The sequence below is a fragment of the Canis aureus genome, chromosome 22, assembly GCF_053574225.1.
Source record: "Canis aureus isolate CA01 chromosome 22, VMU_Caureus_v.1.0, whole genome shotgun sequence".
In the NCBI taxonomy this organism is placed as follows: domain Eukaryota; kingdom Metazoa; phylum Chordata; class Mammalia; order Carnivora; family Canidae; genus Canis; species Canis aureus.
The window spans coordinates 12,100,910-12,121,751 of record NC_135632.1 but is presented as its reverse complement, the minus strand read 5'-3'; the positions used below and the strand labels follow the sequence as shown (position 1 = coordinate 12,121,751).

At 35.0% G+C, this 20,842-nt stretch overlaps 1 long non-coding RNA gene across 2 annotated transcripts in view; it reads left to right on the top strand.

The window, feature by feature from the left end:
- LOC144293761 (uncharacterized) overlaps nt 1-20,842 on the top strand; it is a 394,465-nt gene that overhangs the window by 58,303 nt on the left and 315,320 nt on the right. The window contains exon 2 of one of the 2 annotated variants that reach the window (XR_013361013.1): nt 5,245-5,286. The exons of the other annotated variant lie outside the window; for it this stretch is intronic. This is a non-coding gene — a long non-coding RNA (uncharacterized LOC144293761). The remainder of the gene's footprint in view (nt 1-5,244; nt 5,287-20,842) is intronic. 2 annotated transcript variants of the gene reach the window in all.

The window sequence follows — 20,842 nt, the reverse complement described above, 5'->3', positions numbered from 1 at the left end:
CACACACAACACATTCATATAGATAAGAAAAAGAAAAATGAAAGGTCAAAACAAACTATGAAAAAAACTTAAAAATTTACTTGAAATTCAAACTAAAGTTCACCTGTAAAGATATTCAAGGATAAAGCAATGCAGGCTTTTTTTCTGGGGGGTAATAATCCTGGTGCATTTTGACCACATAGGGTCTTAATCGTGTGGAATCAATAAATACGGATTCAAAGACGTTTACTAGGATTTTGAATAAAGCTTCAAATCCTTTGCCAAGAGCAGGGAACTTTCTCATAAGATATTTTATTTTTAACTTGGCAAACTGATGTGAACCAAAGATTGTTTCATAAAGAGGATCATTATTTTAAGCTTCAGACGTAAGGGATTTTAACTTGGAATGAGAGGAGGTATTAATAGTGTATATTTCATAGTAAATTAAAAGCCCATCACCCAATTCATAGTAGCTTCTCAATATTTATTTTAAAAAGGCAGAAAAAGTTAAATACCTCTCTTTATTTCTTAAAAAAAATCTTTAACAAAAAGACCATCAAAATGAAATAAATTAGCCAAAATTGAGAAGTCATGTTTTATATAACTAGTACTTGATTTCCCAGATATAGTAGGTATATTATCAAATCATTGATTGTCTAGATATTTCACAGGATGAGAAATTTTTTAACAATTACACATATTTCCCATGTGTATTTGTGTATATATATGGGACTGGAGTGTATATGTGTAATGATTCTACCTAAACAGGTAAGTAATTATGTAATAATCTTGTCAACTTCAGAGAACAATTTATTCAGCACTTATTTAATTAGCATTACCCTTTTCCAAATGTTTTCACTAGAATAAAATATAGATATCATTGCACCTAACTTTTTTTTGGTTTGCAGAATAAACAGGGTAGATTTGAAAGTTTTGTGTCTGACACCTAAATTCAGATCCCTCTCTTTTATATTTTAGATTTATAAATTTGCAGAAAGCTACTTAACCTTTCTTAATATCTCAGATTATTTATTACTAAAATTGTGACTGTTGGTGATAATGTGTGCTCAATACCTAGCAAAGTTTCTGGAACACATTTTGTGTTCTCAATAAATGGCTAGGTCAAGTTGCATATGCTCTACATGGAAAATAGGAATGTGAACAAGGACTTTTAGATGATATGCTTCCAAAACCATGAATAAAGAAGGTTTTGGTACTTGTACAAGCAGAATTTCAAGTCACCCTATGAAGTCACTTTCCTGGAAGAGCTAACATCCTGATTACATCAGATAACAAAGTATAGCATTTATTGAACATTTATTGTGTGTTGACATCATGCTTGCAATTGAAAGCACAAGCAGAAATATTTTTGAATACAGGAAAACACTGACATTTATATTTACTCTTATAGTTTTCATCAATTCTATTGCTGCTATTTACATTTAGTTTTAGTGTATCAGTTTAAAACTTCCAGTGTCTGTTCACAAAATCTTTATAGTTATAAATTATAAATGAGGTCATGAAAGTAGAAAAAAATCAATGCAATCCCTTCCTATCTGATTATACATAATATAAATTGAGTTATTGACATGAGAAATGTAAATATTCATGAAAAATATTGTATTATTTAGTATAAAGATAAGGCATCTCTGAGTAAAATGACTCTGATCATAGGCAGCTCAGATCTAATTAACATGAACAGAAGCATAAAAGTGTCATCTCCTTAGGAAAATATCCTTGAAAATGTCACATGATACTGCAAAGAGCCAGGTGACTACTTATAATTGGATTTTCCTATGAAGTGAGGAAATGATAATAAATGACATAGTTTTATTAAGATATAATTGACATGAAATAAACTGTGTATTTGAAATGTACAATTTGATAAAATTTGACATATATATATATGCCTGTAGAATCTATGCCACAACCATTCAAACAAACAAACAAAAAACCGTTAAAAGAAAAAAAGAATCTATGCCACAAATAATCAACATATATCCATCACCCCCCAAAGTTTCTGCATGCCCCTTTCAAGCCCCTTTTCTGTATCTCCCTGCCTCCATCATCCATAGGTAACCACTTACTTACTTTCTGTTACTATAGATTAATTTGTATTTAGAATTTTACACAAATGGAATTACATAGTATGCACTTTTTTTTGAGGGGGAGTTCTGACTCTTTTCAGCATAATAATTTTAAGATCTGCTCATGCTATATATGTCAATATGTCTTTTCATTGCTGAGCAGTATTCCATTTTTGTCAATCCATTTATGAGTTTTGGACATTTGAAATGTTTCCAGTTTGGGGGTAGTAAAAATAAACTACTTTAAATATTTCTGTAAAAGTTTTTGTATACATACATGCTTCATTTCTCTTCAGTAAACAAAGTAGAATGGCTGGATCATATGCAGGGTGTGTGTTTACCTTTAAGAAAACTGCCAAATTGTTTTCCAAAGTAGTTGAGCCATCTTGCATTCTTACTAGCAATGCAAGAGAGTTTCAGTCCTGTCACATCTTCAACATTAGATATGATTAGAATTTATAACTTATTCTAACAAGATCATATTAGTAATTCAGTCGCATTTAATTTGCATTTCCCTAATGCCAAAAGTTGTTGAGTATCTTTTTGTCTATTATTTGCCATTCTTGTATCTCCTTTGCCGAAGTGTCTGCCCATATTACATCTTTTGTCCATTTCTGATTTGCTTACTTCTTTGTTAATTGTTTTGGAGAGTTTTCCATGTATTTGGGATATAAGTTCTCTATCAGATACATGACTTGAAAATATTATATTTCAGTCCTTGGTTCGTCTGTTCTCTCTTTTTATCAGTGTCTTTCGAAGAGTGGAAGTGATAAATGGACTGCAATCTGAGGTAGAAGTGTTAAATTTATTCTTAATACAGGTATGAAAATAAATGATCTCTGGAAAGAATATCAAAGTACATACACTCTACATACATATACACACAATGTCAGAATGGATTCCATAAAGGTAGAGAAGCTTTGATGATGTACAAGAGTGAAAAGGAATATTAAGAGCTTATGGGGAAAAAAAAAAGAGCTTATGGGAAAATATTTTTATAAATAATATTTGCCAAAGTAGGCTAGATTCTAGAATTATGTATAAAATAATTTTTCAACATTTATACAATCTAAATCTTACAATATTGGTGATTTGGTTTAATGTTTCCTTAGGAGCAATTGTATAATAGTGTGTGGTGAAAGCCGCCTAACTAATAATTTGATAGACGCTGGTACTGTTAAAGTCTTTAAATCGCCTCTAGACTCTGAAACCTAAGTCATTAAAATCACTTATTATTTCAATTATTTTCCTTGATTCCAGTATCTTCCACCCAACCTTAAGTTAGGGCTTGTGTGAAAGTAATTTTATGACAATCAGAGTAGAGTACACCTGAATCAAATTATCTTAAAAGCAGTTGTCATTATGCATGGATCATATCTCAATGGAGTATTCTGAATTGCAACCACCTGAATAGCTTGAATATCATTAATAAAATAACTTTCATAGTGGATTTTTTAAACTATATGTCTGACAGGAATGGAATGAAGTGTTCTATACTCACTTTATATCTTCCTTTTTCTTTAACTAAAGATCTTTTCTATAAATAGAAGTGTAGTTGACATAAAATATTATTAATTTTAGTATGAAATATAGTGACTCAACATAGAAGTATTATGAAATGTTCACCATCATAGTGTAGTTACCATCTGTCACCAAAGTTAGTACAAAATTATTGACTTTCTATGCTGTACTGTTCATCCTCATGACTTATTTATTTCATAACTGGAGGTTTGTACCTCTTACTCCCTTTACCTATTTTATCCATCACCCTATCTCCCTCTCTTCTAGCAACCACCAGTTTTATCTCTGTATTTATGAGTCTGTTTCTATTTCTGTTTGTTTTGTCTTTAGATTCCACATGTGTGAAATCATATGATATTTGTCTTTCTCTCCCTGATTCTTTCACTTAGCATAATTCCCTCTAAGTTCATCTATATTGCTGTAAATGGCAAGATTTAATTCCTTTTTATGACTGAGTAATATTTCAGGCTCTGTGTGTGTGTGTTTCTTTACCCATTCATCTATTGATGAACACTTGAGTTGTTCCCATATCTATTGTAAATAGCCCTGCAAAAATAACTTTTTGAATTGGTGTTTTTGTTTTCTTTGGGTAAATATCCAGTATGGAATTACTGCATCATATGGTATTTCTACTTTTAATTGTTTGAGGAGCCTCCATACTGTTTTCAATAGTCGCTGCACCAATTTACATTCTCACCAACAGCACAAGAGTTATCTTTTCTTCGTGTTCTCACCAATGCTTGTTATTTCTTGTCTTTTTGCTATTGACCATTCTGACTGGCTTGTGATGATATCTTATTGTGGTTTTGATCATTTTCCTGATGATTAGTGATATTGAACATATTTTCAAGTGTCAGCCATCTATATGTCTTCTTTAGAAAATTTTCTATTTAGATCCTCTGAGTTTTAATTGGATTATTATTTTTTTGGTGTTTACCTTATGACTTCTTTATATTTTTTGAATATTAATCCCTTATAGATTATATAATTTGAGAATATCTTCTCCCACTCAGTAGGATGCCTTCTTGTTTTGTTGATAGTTTACACTAGCAATCCTTTTAAAAAATTATTATTTATTTATTTATTTATTTATTTATTTATTTATTTATTTATGGGAGAAAGAGTACAGAGAGACAGGGAGAAGTAGACTCCCTGCTGAGCAGAAAGCCTGACACAGGGCTCCATCCCACTACCCTGGGATCGTGACCTGAGCCAAAGGCAGATGCTTAATCAACTTAGCCCCCCAGGTGCCCCAAAATCCTTTTAATGAAGGGTAGAAACTAGTTTATTGAATAAACTAGTTCAATAGTAGTAAACTAGTAATAAAACTAGTTTTATTGAATAAACTATTTTCAGATTGAAAAATATTACACAAAGTTTAAAATAAGCTTTTATTATTTTCGGGAATGGGTAGATTATCAAGTGTGTATGTGTAAGATTCTGGGAAGGAACAGTGGTTTTTTTTTTTTTTTTTTTGGTTTTGTTTTGCTTTTTTGGAAGGAACAGTTTAACTAGTTTGTGGAAGGAACAGTTTAACTAGTTTGTGGGCCTTTCACTTTACAGTTTGCAATTTTTAATAGAAGCCATGTGGTCTAATGACTAGAGACACAAAGAGTTTATATCTTACCTGTTTGTTTATTTATTTGTTTGTGTTCAGTTGAGGTTGTGAAGAAAGAGGAGGACAGAATTCATCATTGGGGTAAGCAAGAATGTTTTCTGTTTTCTCACGTTCTGTACCCTGACTAAATTTTTTGCCCCCAGTTGAAGAATACCAAAGCTATGCTTTTCCCCTCAAGGGAAGGAAACAATAGGAAAGGAAGGAGACTCATAGACGATAAGAAATGATCATAAGGGGAATATGCTTATTACAAAGAAGGAATGAGTAATAATAATGGTTGAAGATAAGCAATGCTGGTTACAGTAAGTAAGAAATGGACATTTGGTTATTATTATGGCTATTAACATAAAAAATTATCAATGGCTTAGGATCAAAAGACTAAACATCCTAGTTTGCCTAGAGTGATCTCAGTTTGAACCTTTTTCTCTGTCATATAATTCAATTTAGCATTTGTCATGGATTTTTGTTTGTCTTCCTAACGAAGTAATATTATTACTAATGAAATAGGCCAGGATGGAGTTATGCAATCTGCCCTTTAAACCGCAATTGTCTGCCATGGTTTCAAGTAGTAAAGTGTTAGAACCATAGTGAATGAACACAATTCTAGATATAATACATTATTAAATCTGAGAGAGAGCCTGGAGAGCCTTTGCCTCTTTTCTCTGACAACATCTGAGAATTTGCAAAAGTGAAAAATAAACTTGCCGTGTTAAGCTGCTTACATATCAGGGTTAATTTTTATGATAGCATAACTCATCCTATCTTACTATTTATGTTATGTCTGAAAAGTTTCATAGTATATGATGGTCTTTATGCAAATTTGACTAATGGAAAAGAATATAATGGACAAGTATTTATCAGCTGTTACCTGAATGAACCTAGATTTAGTGCTAGCAGTTTCTTTTCTTTGCTTTATGATATGATTTTGACTCCCTGCTTCAAAGTAATCTCATTTACCCTCAATATTTGATGGGAAATTTTCAAAATTTCTAATATAATTATACATTAATACACTGGACAAAGTGCTTTTTGTACTATAATATTACAAATTATCTTATTTTTAATATACAGTGCTGTGATATAGATTGGGGAGGTTCAAGTTTGTGCTGTCAGACAGGAGATCGGTTGATAATTAGGAATCTGTATCTATTGCAAATTTCCGTGTGTGCATGACATGTCTTAGTTTAGAGGTTTGGTAAACCAGTAAAGAATCAAATTTGAAGTTTTTGTTTAGCTCAGAAATAAAGTACTCAGGAGCAATTCACAGAAGAACTGGGCTCTGTTCCTGGTTCTCAAACTCTTTGTATACTTTACTGAGAGAAGGAGAATCTATTGAGTAGCCTCCCTGGCCAATATTTCCTAGCCTGCACTATGTTTAAGGGTTTTTTGACATTAATACTCATTGTGCCTATGATACTAGTCTAACTTCGACAAGGGATGTCAAAAATAAGACATATTCTTGGTGTGCTATAGGTTTCCCTATATTATTTTCATAAAAGTTAAATAATATGTGTTTTGCTCATTAAACTCAGATACAGTAATTTGTGTCAAATTCAGAATGAAAATTTTAAAAAGCCTGTGACCCAAGTTGCTGTGCTGTATATTGCGTAAAGGTTTGTATCTTTCCCCCTTTCTGTTTAGGAATCTAAATAAAATCTAAATAAATAAAATGAGAATCAGTGTTAACACCAATGACAGTTTGAGATAATCATTTTCATTTTAAAGAGTTTGCGATGCACAGAGGCCTGTTTGGAGTTTTCACCCCACAACCTCTTAAGGTCATAGGGAGGTTCCTAAGGCCAGTTCAGAGGCAATTCAGTGGAGAATTGCCTGAAAGTTCACTTCAGGCTGTGGGGATTCATGAGGTTTTAGGAAGAACTGTTCTCTTGAAATTAAATAATACCTTTGCATCTTAATTAACATGAGGAGAACTGGGAGTCAATTAACACTTGTTATATAGTTTTGTGGGCGTTGATTATGTGCTGTTCCACTTGAGGCTCCATTTAAATTGAAACACAAGGATATTTGCATACTGAGTTTAGATCATGAGGTAACAAGGGATAAATAGGACTCTTCTTTCTCATATCCTGAACACTTCTTTACTTAAAGCCTGGGCCTTGGGCCAGCAGCAGCATCATCTGGGAATTAGAAATGCAGAATCTCAGGTCCCACTAAATTAGAAAATGCATCTTAACGAGATCTGTAGGTGATTTGAGTGCACATTCAGATCTGAAAAGCATTCTCCTAAAAGGTGCTCAGAGGAGAGAGTTTCATTGTAGTACAATGTCCTAATGTCATCATACTGTCATTCTATCTTATTTAATTTTCATAATTATTTGCTATCATTTTCATTTCTTGCCTTCAGTATTATTATGGTTCATTTTAATAAATAAAATGGTAATAAAAAAGAAATGGTTTCAGATGTCCTTCTTCTGATAAACAGCTAAGCAGAACAATTCTTGAGCACAAGAGGGAAAATAGTCAATTTATAATTATCTTTATTCATTTGGAAGGATATTAAGAAAACAAAGTAGATTTTTTTCAACCCTCCCTGCACATCATTTATATTTTGTTGCTAATTAGTTTGTAGGTAGATGCCGCTAGAATTTATGCCATTTTTAATCATATTGTCAGAGCCTTTAATTCCATAGTACTCTTTATTTACTGCAATTACTACTACTATTCTGTTTTCATATTTAATATGATGAGGTCAGTGCAAACAACATATTGATTATAGTTTCACATGATTTACATTACAAGTTGTGAAGGGAAATGGAAAATATTGACATGATAGTTGTAAAAGCATCATTTTTTATAGAACAAGATGTTCAAGAAGCAATATGAGACTATATAATCATTGAACTACAGTTAAAGGCAGTAGGATTTCTTTTTCCTATTTGAGATGTAATCCAAGTCGATTCTTGTTCCAAGTAAACTGCAATTACTTTGTCTAGCTAATCATCAACTACCTATCAACCATATGGATGCTTATAGCAGTATTCTAAGTTTATATATGCTCCTTAGCAGAATGAAAGCAGGCCAATATTGCAGGCTAATTCAGACCAGTGGTACTTTTTGAAATATTTATAGATGAGTTTGCTTTGAATACATAAAGTTATTTTTTAAATAGTGTTTTAGTTCCCTCTGGCAGCTATAATGAACTAACACAAACTTTGTTATTTAAAAAACACAAATTTATTCTCACAGTTCTCAAGGCCAGAAGTTTGAAATCGATACCATTAGGCCCAAATCAATGTATTATCATGGTTTCACTCCTTCAGAGATTTTAGAGGAGAATCCGTTCTTTGCCTCTTCCATCTTCTAGTGGCTGCCAGCATTCCTTGGCTTCTGGCCACATCACTCTAATCCTCAAGGCCAGAATCCTCAAATCTCCTTGCCTGTATTCACATGGCCCTCTAATGCATGTGTGCATACGTAAGTGCTTGACATCTCCTTCTGTCTCCCTATAAGGATACATATGATTGCATTTATGCCAGACCCATTGGGATAGCCTAGGATAATCTCCCCTGTCTTAGTTCATTGGGCTACTGTAACAAAATACCACAGATAAGCTGGCTTATAATCAAGAGAAATTCATTCCTCACAGTTCTGGAGGCTGGAGAGTCCAAGATCATAGTGCCAGCATATTTGGTGTGGTAGCCGATGAGGACTCATTTCTGGTTCAAAGATGGCATCTTCTCACTGTCTCTTCACATGATAAAAGGAGTTACAGAGCTCTGTAGGGTCTGTTTTACCAGAATACTAATACTAATCCCATTCATGAGGGCTCCACTCTCATGTCCTAAATATTGGCCAGAGGCCTCACCTCCTAATACCATCATGTTCGACCTAAGGACATAAATTTGGAGGACATAAACATTTAGATCATAGCATCCCCATTTTCAAGATACTTAACTTTATCACATCTGCACAGACTTTGCCATATAAGGTAACATACACAAGTTCTAGGGATCAGGATGTGAATAGCTTTGGGGGGACCATTTTTCAGGCAACTACAAATAGTGATAAAGGAAATTCTTAGAATTTCTGACTCTTTCAACTTAGACTACTACTAAACAAATGTGTTAACTTCATGATTCTGGAAAATATTGGATATTTTTTTATTCTTAATGTTAGCACTCAACATAATGTCAAGATATTTCTGTATGCTGAAAATCTTTATGTGTTAAGATATCTCAATGTCTGATTCCCTAAATATGAATTTGAAGAAAAATCCAGTCACGTAGTTCTTTCCAATAAGCAATTTGAGTTTCATAGACAGCTGGAACATTTCTAAATTCGTCCATCTTCAGAACAGAAACACTGTAACTGTTAGGTTATAAAAATTGCATCAGATTTAGAGGAAATCTCTGAGAATTATCTAACTTCAAAAATGTTGAAAGTATAGCAATGTATTCTCAAATACATGTTACATAAACAACTCTAGTAGAGCTGAAAGACAAACGATAAAGCACTCACCATAAAGTTCATTTTTATTTTTTTGTAAACACAATTGACTTTTCAGTGGAGGTAACTAGAAAATCAGTATATGCTTCACTGGCTCACAAAAATCTTTTGCTGTCATATTATGAAAATATCTAAATGTCTTTAATATGCAAGATTTAATTCATACACCTTATATTTTAATCTTGTAGGTAAAAAATTGATAACTATGTGTTAGAGAAGAAAGATGAAGAGAGAAAACTAACCTATGTGTCATTTGGCTATTCATTTTTTATATTTTGTGATAGTCTAAGACTTGAGATTTCAATTCAGACTGTCTACTGAATCCTATAGTATTTCTGGCTTTACCAAATAGTATTTTAGTGGACAAATCCCTAATAAAATTAGCAGTACACCCTTACTATATTTAAATGCTTTAATAATACATTGTTTTTGAATAAGCCTTGTCATGACTCCTCCATTTTTTGTGTGTGAAAGTTAACAGCTATGGTCACTGGGCATTTAGTGCATGAAAGATAACAGCCATGGGCACAATACAACATTTACCGTTCAGACAGATAAGGGCAACAAACACAATTGCTTTCTGACTGTCTTGGCAGTATTCTCACCTTCACAAGGTTTGTAAAGTGGAAATATTATAAAAATTAAACATGATGCCATATGCAAATCACTTAGCCTGCATTGTGTCTGACATGTTACAGTTGCCAGTAAATGTTAATGTCCTTCTTCCATTTCTCTGCTTTAAGGTTTTTTAAATAATGAATTATGTGGTTTTCAAAATCGATCTTATCTTAGTTTCCCCTGGGAAACTGAAAGAACTAAAAAAGATCAGCAGATAATCACACAAAAGGAAACAAACCAGATAAGCTACAAGTTGCCATAGCTTTTTGTGAACCCATCAGAAAGATGAGCTAACTGCAATCTGGGATAGACAGGTGCCAGTAGTAAAAGAGAGATGCAAACACTTGCTAACTTGGGATAATGAAGCTAGCTGGACTGAGAAGAATTGAGTGAGAATCATTGAAGACGTGATGAGTCTGAGGGCAGTCTGCAGAGAATGTGAAGAGAAGCATACATTTTGGCCAGCTTTTTTCCCATAACTGGTCCCACTCTGGGGAGACTGAACTCATGAAAAAGTTACCAAGTGGAGGCTTGAAAGAGGGGAATAGCAGTGACTGAAAATTCTTCCTTCTCTCTTCCCCCTTATCTCTCTGAAGCAGAAATGTACCAATATTCTGGGGAAATGGCAACAAAAAGTAGTGGCTTCAGGGAAACTGGGAGAGAGGAATGCAAAAACAAAAACCAAAAAGGCCATAATCCCTGGGGAGGAGACAGGAATAACCACCGGGTCAAGAAATAGAACTGAAGGAGGGACCAGGGGTGTTAGAGAATGCCACACTCTCATTAACACAGTCACAGTGGCTGCTTAAAACCCAGGCTTAGTCAGAGACTCAGAGAATACCTCTCTAGCTTCCACCATCAGGCTAGCAAATGTCAAGTAGAAGTAATGTTACGATATTGCTGTGATAGTTGCAGGAGGACTCTGAGACACAGCCCAAAGGAAAGACCTAATGCTAAGGATAGAATGGACATTGAGAGAAATGCTTTGGAAAGCCAGTCACCATCCTAAACCCAAGGTGCTGCTAGAAGGACGTTGAAGCCTGTGGTATACCTCAAAGCCAATCCAACTCTTTGGGAGAATAATGCAACCCCCACACTAAATGTATAGCAGAAGAAAATGGTCATTTCCTTTTTTTTTAAAAAGATTTTATTTATTTATTCATGAGAAACGCAGAGAGAAGGCAGGCACACAGGCAGAGGGAGAAGCTGGCTCTCTGCAGAGAGACGAATGTGGGACTTGATCCCAGAACTTCGTGATCATGCCCTGAGCCCAAGGCAGACACTCAACAGCTGAGCCACCCAGGCATCCCCAAAATGGTCATTTCCAAGCATAAAGCTAGTTACCTCAATTTCTACTGCTTAAGCAAAATGTTCAGTTTTCAACAAAATATTATGAGGCATTTACAAAGGCAAAAACAACAACAAAGACACTCCCCAAAGACCATTTAATCTACCGAATCATACTCACATATAACACAGATGTTTGAGCTATCTGAAAGAGCATGTAAAAATCACTGATTAATGAATCTGGTAAAGCTTGTAATAGAAAAGATAGACAAAATATAGGAGCATATGGATCATTTCAGCAGAGGGGTAGAAATTGTAGGAAAGACTCAAATGGAAATACCAAAGAGAACACTACTCAGTAGGAAATGCCTTCAATGATCTCTTTAAATAGTTAATATAATGTGCATTCAATGGATAGGTAAAAATAAAATGCAGGACAAAAAGGTCAAATGAAGGAGAGGGAAGAAAGGCAATATACAAGTATAGGATCTTTGCACTGCAGAGAAGAGGTATAATATTATTTAAAGATAGACTCAATAATAATGTACATAGTGAATAACTAACTGTAAAATTATTATAGATATACAGATAAAAATAGAGAAGGAATAAGTAGAGAACATTAAAAAAAGAACATATGAAACAAATACAAAACTAACAATGTGATAGATTTCAATCCAGATATATCAATAATCACAGTCAATATGAAAGATATAAGGAGACAGTGTAAAAGTAGAGATTGTCAGACACCCCTCCCCTCAAAAAAAGAAAAGCAAGTTCAACTACACACTTTCTACAACAAATGCAATTTAATTATCAAAGCATAGGTTGGTTAAAAGCAAAAGGATGGAAAAAATATAGCATGCAACACTAACCGAAAAAGAAATTAGAGTAGCTATATTGATACACAAAATGTTTTGAGAACAAGGGGACATGACATGAGAAGAACATTAAAAAATGATAAAGGGGCTCAATTTTCCAAGAAAAAAATTTTTTAACAAACATATACCTAACAGCCGAGCCCCAAACCCATGAAAAAATAACTGATAAAATTCAATGGAGAAACAAATCCACAATAATACTTGGAATCTTTGACATTGTTGTCTTTGTGGAAGCCACATATTAGTATGATTTTGCATATGAAATTCTGGAAAATAAAATGATGAGATGGAAAACAAAACTATCATTAGTGGTATAGTAGGACAAAAAAATTAAAAAACTAATTAAACTATTTTATATCATGATTGTTTAGGTAGATACAGAACTATGCATTTTTCAGAATTCATAGTTCATTATAATTCATAAATATACATCACAATGAATGAATTTCACCATATGTGAATTTAAAAAAAAAAAACATGATGTGGGGGAATGAAAACAGGATTGTAGCAAATTAGATAAATGACCCTAATTAATTGCATTAGAAATAAATAATTTATGAAAATGGTAGGATTACCAGAGCTCCTTTAAGTTACTTTGGGAATTGATTTTTGACCAAACACCAAAAGCATTGTACTTTAGTCAGTAAATGTGTTTTCATAGGGCTACCAATTCTGAAACTAGTTTGTGTGTGGTATGGTTTTAAGAATAAGTATATTACAGGGGTGCCTAGGCAGCTCACTCAGTCAAGCATCTGACTTTTGATTTCAGCTTAGGTCATGATCTCAGGGTTGTGAGTCAGCCCAGCATCAGGGTCTGCCCTGGGCATGAAGCCTGCTTGGGTTTCTCTCTCTCCCTCTCCCTCTACCCCCTACCCCTGCACATGCACCCTTGCTTTCTCTCTCTCTCTCTCTCTCTCTCTCTCTTTTTAAGATTTTATTTATTTATTCATGAGAGATACAGGTAGAGGGAGAAGCAGGCTCCATGCAGAATGCCCAATGCTGGACTCAATCCCAGGACTTCAGGATCATGCCTTGGGCCAAAGGCAGGCGCTAAACCATTGAGCCACCCAGGGATCCCGCACCCTTGCTTTCTCTCTCACTAGCTCTCTCTCTCTCTCTCTCTCTCTCTCTCTCTCTCTGCTTTTTTTTTTTAAACAGTATAGAGGAGAGACATATTTCTTATTGTGAGTAAAGAAGTTACAAATAAGGAAAGAGGGGAGGTTAGAATGAACCCAGTATGCCTGCAAAGAGTAATAGTTGTTCGTGTATCTACAGAGTTGGCCCAAGAAATAATTTGCCATGAGTTATTGTCTTTTTAATTTTAATTTTAATTTTTTAAAATAATAAACAGATGGAACTTAGTATGATATACTTAACATGTCACAGGAAACTGAGTTTTGAGCCCTAGTTTAGATCGAACCACAGGGCTAACAAGAGTGTCACACTATTATCAATACAGTTGAACTAAAGATAAAGTGCTGAACTTTTCAGACTGATATTTGTGGTTAGAAGGTATTTTTAAAGTTCTTTTTTTTTTTTGTCAAAGATCCTAAGGCATCTTTAAGATGATGCATTTTAAAATGCTTTATAATTTTTGCTTTCTCTTCTTATTGCCAAAGAAACAAAGGGTCTGAATATCTGTGTTGGGAATTATATTTTTGTTCCATAGTACTGTGTCCATTTCCAATAAATATTCCTTTTTTTTAACATTTTTAAACTGAGTTGGTGATAAATTTAATGATTTATGTTAGAATATACAAAATTTAAGTTTATAAGTTATAGGTCTGTTATTTAATTTTCCATGATTGAACTCTTAATAAAGTCAATATATTCACTTTCTTCCATATAAAGTGATAAATTCATAACATAAAAAAGACTTTCATCAATTGTTCACTAGTAATTGCTTTATTTGATAGATATAATTTAACATCAATCAACAGTTGTAGCATTTGCATTTTAATGTAATCCTTGAAGCGATAAATACATTCTTAATCAGGGTTAATGTAACACAATTACAAAATAAACATTTGATTAGTACATCTAAATTTCAATGTAATAAGTAACTACCAAACTAATTGGTAAGGGAAGTGCTTTTGATACATGTCTTTAGTTGAAGCAATTTCACATTACATGGGAAAATGAAGCTCGTGCTGGGGAATGCTTTTTATTTAGTTCTTTGAAAAACTCGATAAGTGTGATTAATAATTGAAAATCTGAAAGCAAATTACATAACCAAGTTATCTTGGGGAAATATTGCTTTTTTTTTCTTTCCAAACATGGCATATTTCAATACGGACAAAACAAAATCCGATGACAATCTTTCAGAAAGGGTATGTACAAAAATTAGAAGAGACTACAGTGTTCATAAAATTAATAGGATGCTATTAGCTTACTTAAGAGAGGAAGGCATTTGTGAATATGAAATTCTAGTTTAGCAAATACAAATGGTGCATAAGCATAAATCCATAATGGACAGTGACCAAAATAAAATGAGAACTCTGAGGAAATTTGCTGTTATGTACATGAATCTGCTGGGAAATAAACTTCAACTTTTTGATTGAAATTGGACAACTCATAAGCAATGAAGGCTAGTAACAGAATCTATCAATAACATATGGGTAACATCTAAATGGGTTTTTACATTCAGCAAATTCATACCTTTCTCCAGCTACCACCCCATCTTTGTCTATACAAAGAAGTTAAATTTGATACAAGTCTTTAGTGGAGGCCTTTTATTTTTTACATGGAAAAGACAAAATTCTGCAGGATTTTTATGTTCTCAAAAATCTGAATAATTTAATAATTTGAAGTAAAAATGAAATGCATAAATAATACCTTAGAGAATATTTCAAATTTTTAAAATTTAGACTTAATTAATGTAGATGGAAACAAAATGTTTTACTCTGATGTTCAAGGAAAATGCAGAAGGAAAAGAATATGAGACCATATCTGTCTAGATAATCTATGAAACTCAGTGAAAAATGAAAATGTGTGGCTCCTCATTGTAAAACATTTAAGAACTTTAAGATGGCTGAAGGGCAGTGTCACTATAAGCTCAGGGCCCAGTGTACCTGCACAGGTGGACATGTTCAAGAACCTAGCTTTAGAACACAGGCTTAGAATGGTGGGTAGTGGGACACCTGGGTGGCTCAGAGGTTGAGCATCTGCCTTCAGCTCAGGATGTGATCCTGGAGACTTGGGATTGAGTCCTGCATCAGGCTCCCTACATGGAGCCTGCTTCTCCCTCTGCCTCTGCCTCTCTCTCTCTCTCTCTCTCTCTGTGTCTCTCATGAATAAATAAACATATCATAAAAAAAAGGAATGGTGAATAGTGCAGTTTTCCTAGGTGCACTAAGCATAAAGAGCATGGGGCTATAAAAGAATCATTCAAAAATTATTTTCACAATTATATGCTTGTACAAAATAATTTATTTTAGTCACAGAAGTAGGGAAAGCACTTCTGAAGAAATGGTGACTGAACTGATACATGAAAAATATTTTTAAGTAAGCGAGAAAGCTAGAAACTTCCAGGAATATGCAGTAGCCTTCATCAGGACACCAACTGGGAGGCTACACAATGGGCTTGAGAAACTGAGATAGGCCACTGTGGTTGAAGCCAAGAGAGCATATGGGAAGGAAGAGGTTGGAGATCTGGGTTGGAACCAGACTTTGCAGGGCTTTGCAGACCAGGAGGATTTTTCTCCTTTTTCTAAGTGACAATAGAAAGCGAGTTTCCTGGATTGTGCTGCCGTAAGTATGGTGGTGATACACACTAAAATGTATTCCTAGAGAGGATAAGGCTTGAGGAAATGTTTGAGAGTGTACTAGCTTTTTAATGCTGTGTACCAGATTATCACAGACGTAGCCTAAAACCACACCTATTATCTCACACTTTCCTTGGGTCAGAAGTCTGAGCACAGCCTAATTGGATCCCCTGCTCAGTGTCTCACTAAGACTAACATCCAAAAAAGCCAGGTATTTTCAGGTACATTCAGATTGTTAGCAGAATTTGTTTCCTTCTGACTGTAAGGCTGGGGGCCCTGGTTTTTTTGAAGTCTGCCCTTTGGAGAACTCCCTTCAGTTCCTAGAGGCCATGTGTACTTACTGCACACAGCAGCTTATCTCATAAGCCAACAAGGAGTATCTCTTGCCTATGGTCCAGTCCCTCTTTTAAGAGTGCTTTCATCTAATTATGCTAGGCTCATCCAGAATAATTTCCCTTTTGATTAACTCAGAGTCATCTGATTTGTATCCTTTGTTACATTTTCAAAACCCTTTAACTTTGCCATATTCTATTGGCTAGAAACAAGTCACAGGCCTGCCCACACTCAAAGGGAGAGGAAATACAAGATGTGAATACTAGGGGCACGACCTATCTGGACTATCGTAGGGTCTTTTGCCACAGTGAATTTGTATTTGACATATGAAATGTAAGGTATCTTTCAAGGGTGAAGAAGGAAGCTTCTTTCTTATACAACTAAAACTCAGAAAAAAGGTTTGAGCTAGAAATAGAAATTAAAGGCCATCTGTGAATTTTAAAAATATATATGTGTATTTCCTAGGAAGAAAATAAGGACTGAAAAGATGAGAGACCCTAGAACTGAGCCTTATAATACTCAAGACTGAATGAGACTAAAAATGAGGCCAGGAAGGAAGAGCTCAAGGAGAGAAAGGGAAGCCAAGATAGTGCTTTAGCACAGGAACTAAAGGGAAGAGCGGTTTAAGGAGGGGAGGAGGTCTGTTGTACTAATGTTGCAGAAAGGTCAGTAACATTAGCACTGAAGATTTCTATTTCACATCGACATGTGGAGGTCATTGATGATAATAGCAAGTTATCTCAGGGTTATGATGGGGACAGATTAGAATTGGAATGTGCTTAGAAGAGAACAGGAGGTAAGAATATAGACAATAGTGCTGCCAACTCTGACAGCAGCTTAGCTGTGAAATGGAGAAGAGAGATCAGATGGTAGGTGGACAAAGATATGGGGTCAAGGATTTATTTTTTCTTCTTGGCCGTAATGAGAATGTTGAGTGTCTAAAAGGATCCTGTTATGTAGAGATGGTACAGTGAACCATTAACAAGGGTTTGAAATACTTAGGCCCACTTACACAAGTTTTTTGTTTTTCAATAAATTTAGTCCTGTACTATCAACATATTTTCTCTTCTTTATGATTTTCCTAATATTTTCTGTTCTCTAGCTTTCATTCTTGTAAGAATACAGTATATAATACATATAGAATACAAAATAAGTGTTAATGGACTGTTTATGTTACGGGTAAGGCTTCCGGGCTACAGTAGACATTACAAGTTACATTTTTGTTTTTTTAAGTCTTTAATTATTAATTTTAGAGAGAATGAGAGAGCGAGACAGCAAGCACAAGCAGGCAGAGAGGCAGGCGGAGAGGCAGGCAGAGGGAGAGGGAGAAGCAGACTCCCTACTAAGCAGGGAACCCGATGTGGAACTACATCCCAGGACCTGAGATCATGACCTGAGCCAAGGGCAGACACTTAACTGATTGAGCCACCCAGGCACCACAGAAGTTACATTTTTGAAGAGTCAAAAGATGTACCGGAATGTCAGTGGTAGAGGGGATCAGTGCCCTAACCCTCACATTGTTCAAGGGTCGATTGAAAATACAAGAGAGAACAGGAATAATTGAAATAATGTATTTCTGGAGATGTCAGATGAGTTGGGATTTTAAGCACAGGTAGGAGGATTGATACTAAGAGGGCCAGGTCCTCTACTGTATCTATGAAGTAGGACAAGGAAGAGTATAAATGTAGGATTTTTGGTTAGAAAATTCGGTTGATTTTGTAGTGTACCACCTAGAAGTTCTTATCTGATGATTTCTTTCTTTCCCTTGTCTTTCTAAATTTATTCTGTGAACAAAGAAATAGGGTAATTTCTTGGCAGGAGTGGAGTTGAGAAATCTGAGAGTCAATAATATTTGAAAATGTGATCACAAGGCCCAAGAAAAAGAATGAACATACCAACAGCCATTATTGGGATTTGTTTTAAAGTCGCTGACCCTAGGACTATTAGGGAACCATTTTGTCTAGCAGTAAGGTTTCCTCCATGATGCTCACCTTGATATAGTTATAAATATACAAAATTCTTTAGATTTTTGGCAATAATTTATCAAAATATAAAAGAATGTTAGTCTCTCATTATTATTGGGATTTGGTCAAGTGTACCTTGTGCTTCTGACAACATTTGCATCAGATACCTGGATGCATTTCAGCTTGTTGAGTAACAGCTGCCTTCACAATAAATTCCGAACTCTTTACTTTGACCTGCAAGACCTTGGAAAACTTGTTTTGCACAAGTGTGTCCATCCTCATTCTCTTCTCTCTCTCCATGTTAGCTTCACTCCAGCATCACGTCTTTCTATTCTATCCACTTGTCAAGTTTCTTGCCTCAGGAACTTTGGATAGTTTATTCCCTTTTCTGACCTACTCAGACCTTTACTCCTTCCCTGGTTCTTCTTAAGCTTGTATCCTTCTCAATCTTGAGATGCCAGTGCAAGACTCCTTCTCAGAAACCTCTTCTATGACTGCATTTTAAAATAACCATGTCTACTCCATCCTTTCAACTGTTCTCTATTGCATTAGTTTGCCTGTTTCTTTCAGGATACTAACCAAAAGTTGTTCTCTTTTATTGGGTTTTGTGTGAACGTTAATTATTTTTTTCCTACCAAAATTTAGTCCTCCAAAGGGCAACTGTCTTCTTGTTTCCTAGTTTACTACTTATTCCCTATCTTGCTCTTATTATGAACGACTGGGTTTTTTTTTTTTTTTTTTACATGTGTATAGTTAGGTTCTTTTTTTTTTTTTAAGATTTCATTTATTTATTCATGAGAGACACAGAGAGGGAGAGAGAGGGAGAGGAGGCAGAGACACAGGCAGAGGGAGATGCAGGGAGACGCTCCATCCAGGGAGCCCAATGTGGGACTCGATCCTGGGTCTCCAGGATCAGACCCTGGGCTGAAGGCAGCGCTAAACTGCTGACCCACGCAGGCTGCCCTATAGTTAGGTTCTTAAGTGTGAGTCTGTATGGCTTGGGTTCTAAACTATGCAGAAAGATGGACATTACATAGAGTCAACCATACTATTCTATTTCCCCAAAAATTGTTGTGTCAGAGACCAACCCCCTTCACTATCTCTCAAAATCCCAACAGAGCCAGTTTTCCTTCAGAAAAGCATTGGATCAAATCACTGTTCTTTATTTAAATATAAGATAAACTTTATGGCTTGGGCATAAAAAAAGCATTACTGTAAGAGAAATATGTTTTAATGTGTCAAAAATACACTGAATGAACCCCCAGGAGCACAGTAGGAGATGCTTACACTGTGAAAAGCACATGGGAATTGAAACAGGAAATAACAGATTCATGAGTCCCGTCTCATACAGATTTGGGGGAATAAGATCATAAATTAAAAGGTGGTGGAATTCTACAAACTAAGTTTCTTTTTCTCTTTTATACTTTATTTTTGTTTTACTTTTCTGCTTTAAAAACACATATAGTTAAATTTATGTAAAAATGTTCATTCTTCCTTCCCCAGTGCAGTACATGATTATCAAATTAAATAGATAAAGAAAAGTGATCTTAAGGACTTTTATGGAAGGATTAAGGTAATTTCTACCATATACACTTACTTTCCTGATGGGAACCTCAGACTTCCCTTTTAGTCAGTATGCTGTGAGTCTGAGAATTGGCTCCGGTTTGCACAGGAGCATAGGACTGTGAGTTTCTATTAGAGAAGCTGACCTTGCCTGCTGCTCACTCATTCTTCATCTCTCATTTGTTTTTAAAGATATTTATTTATTTATTCATGAGAGAGAGAGAGAGAGAGAGAGAGAGGCAGACACAGGCAGAGGGAGAGGCAGGCTCCATGCAGGAGCCCCATGTGGGACTCGATCCGGGGACTCCAAGATCAGGCCCTGGGCTGAAAGCAGACGCTAAACCACTGAGCCATCCAGGGATCCCCTTCATCTCTCATTTGATTATAGATATTAAGCAACACCCTGTTATATCTGTGCTTATCTCTCTCTGTCCCTTATGGACATTAGCCACCTTTATAGACTCCCTGAAGGTCAAGTCACACCAGACTTCATGCTGCTGACCTTGCTGTTTTTATGGTAATAACTTCTACTTTACTTTGATGCTTAAATACTGCCACCTGGATTGGGAATTTAAGGAACTCTGAAGGGAAATTAGACTCTTTTTGGAGAATCCAGGAACATTCATGCTATTTGAGAGTCAAAGGATGAATAGATTATCAAGTCTTGGGAATTTCATCAATAGGATCCCTCCTGAATATGAACAGGTTACTAGAGCAGTTACTCAAATCTTTACTAAGCTTTCTAGTTTGAGTTATTGTCATG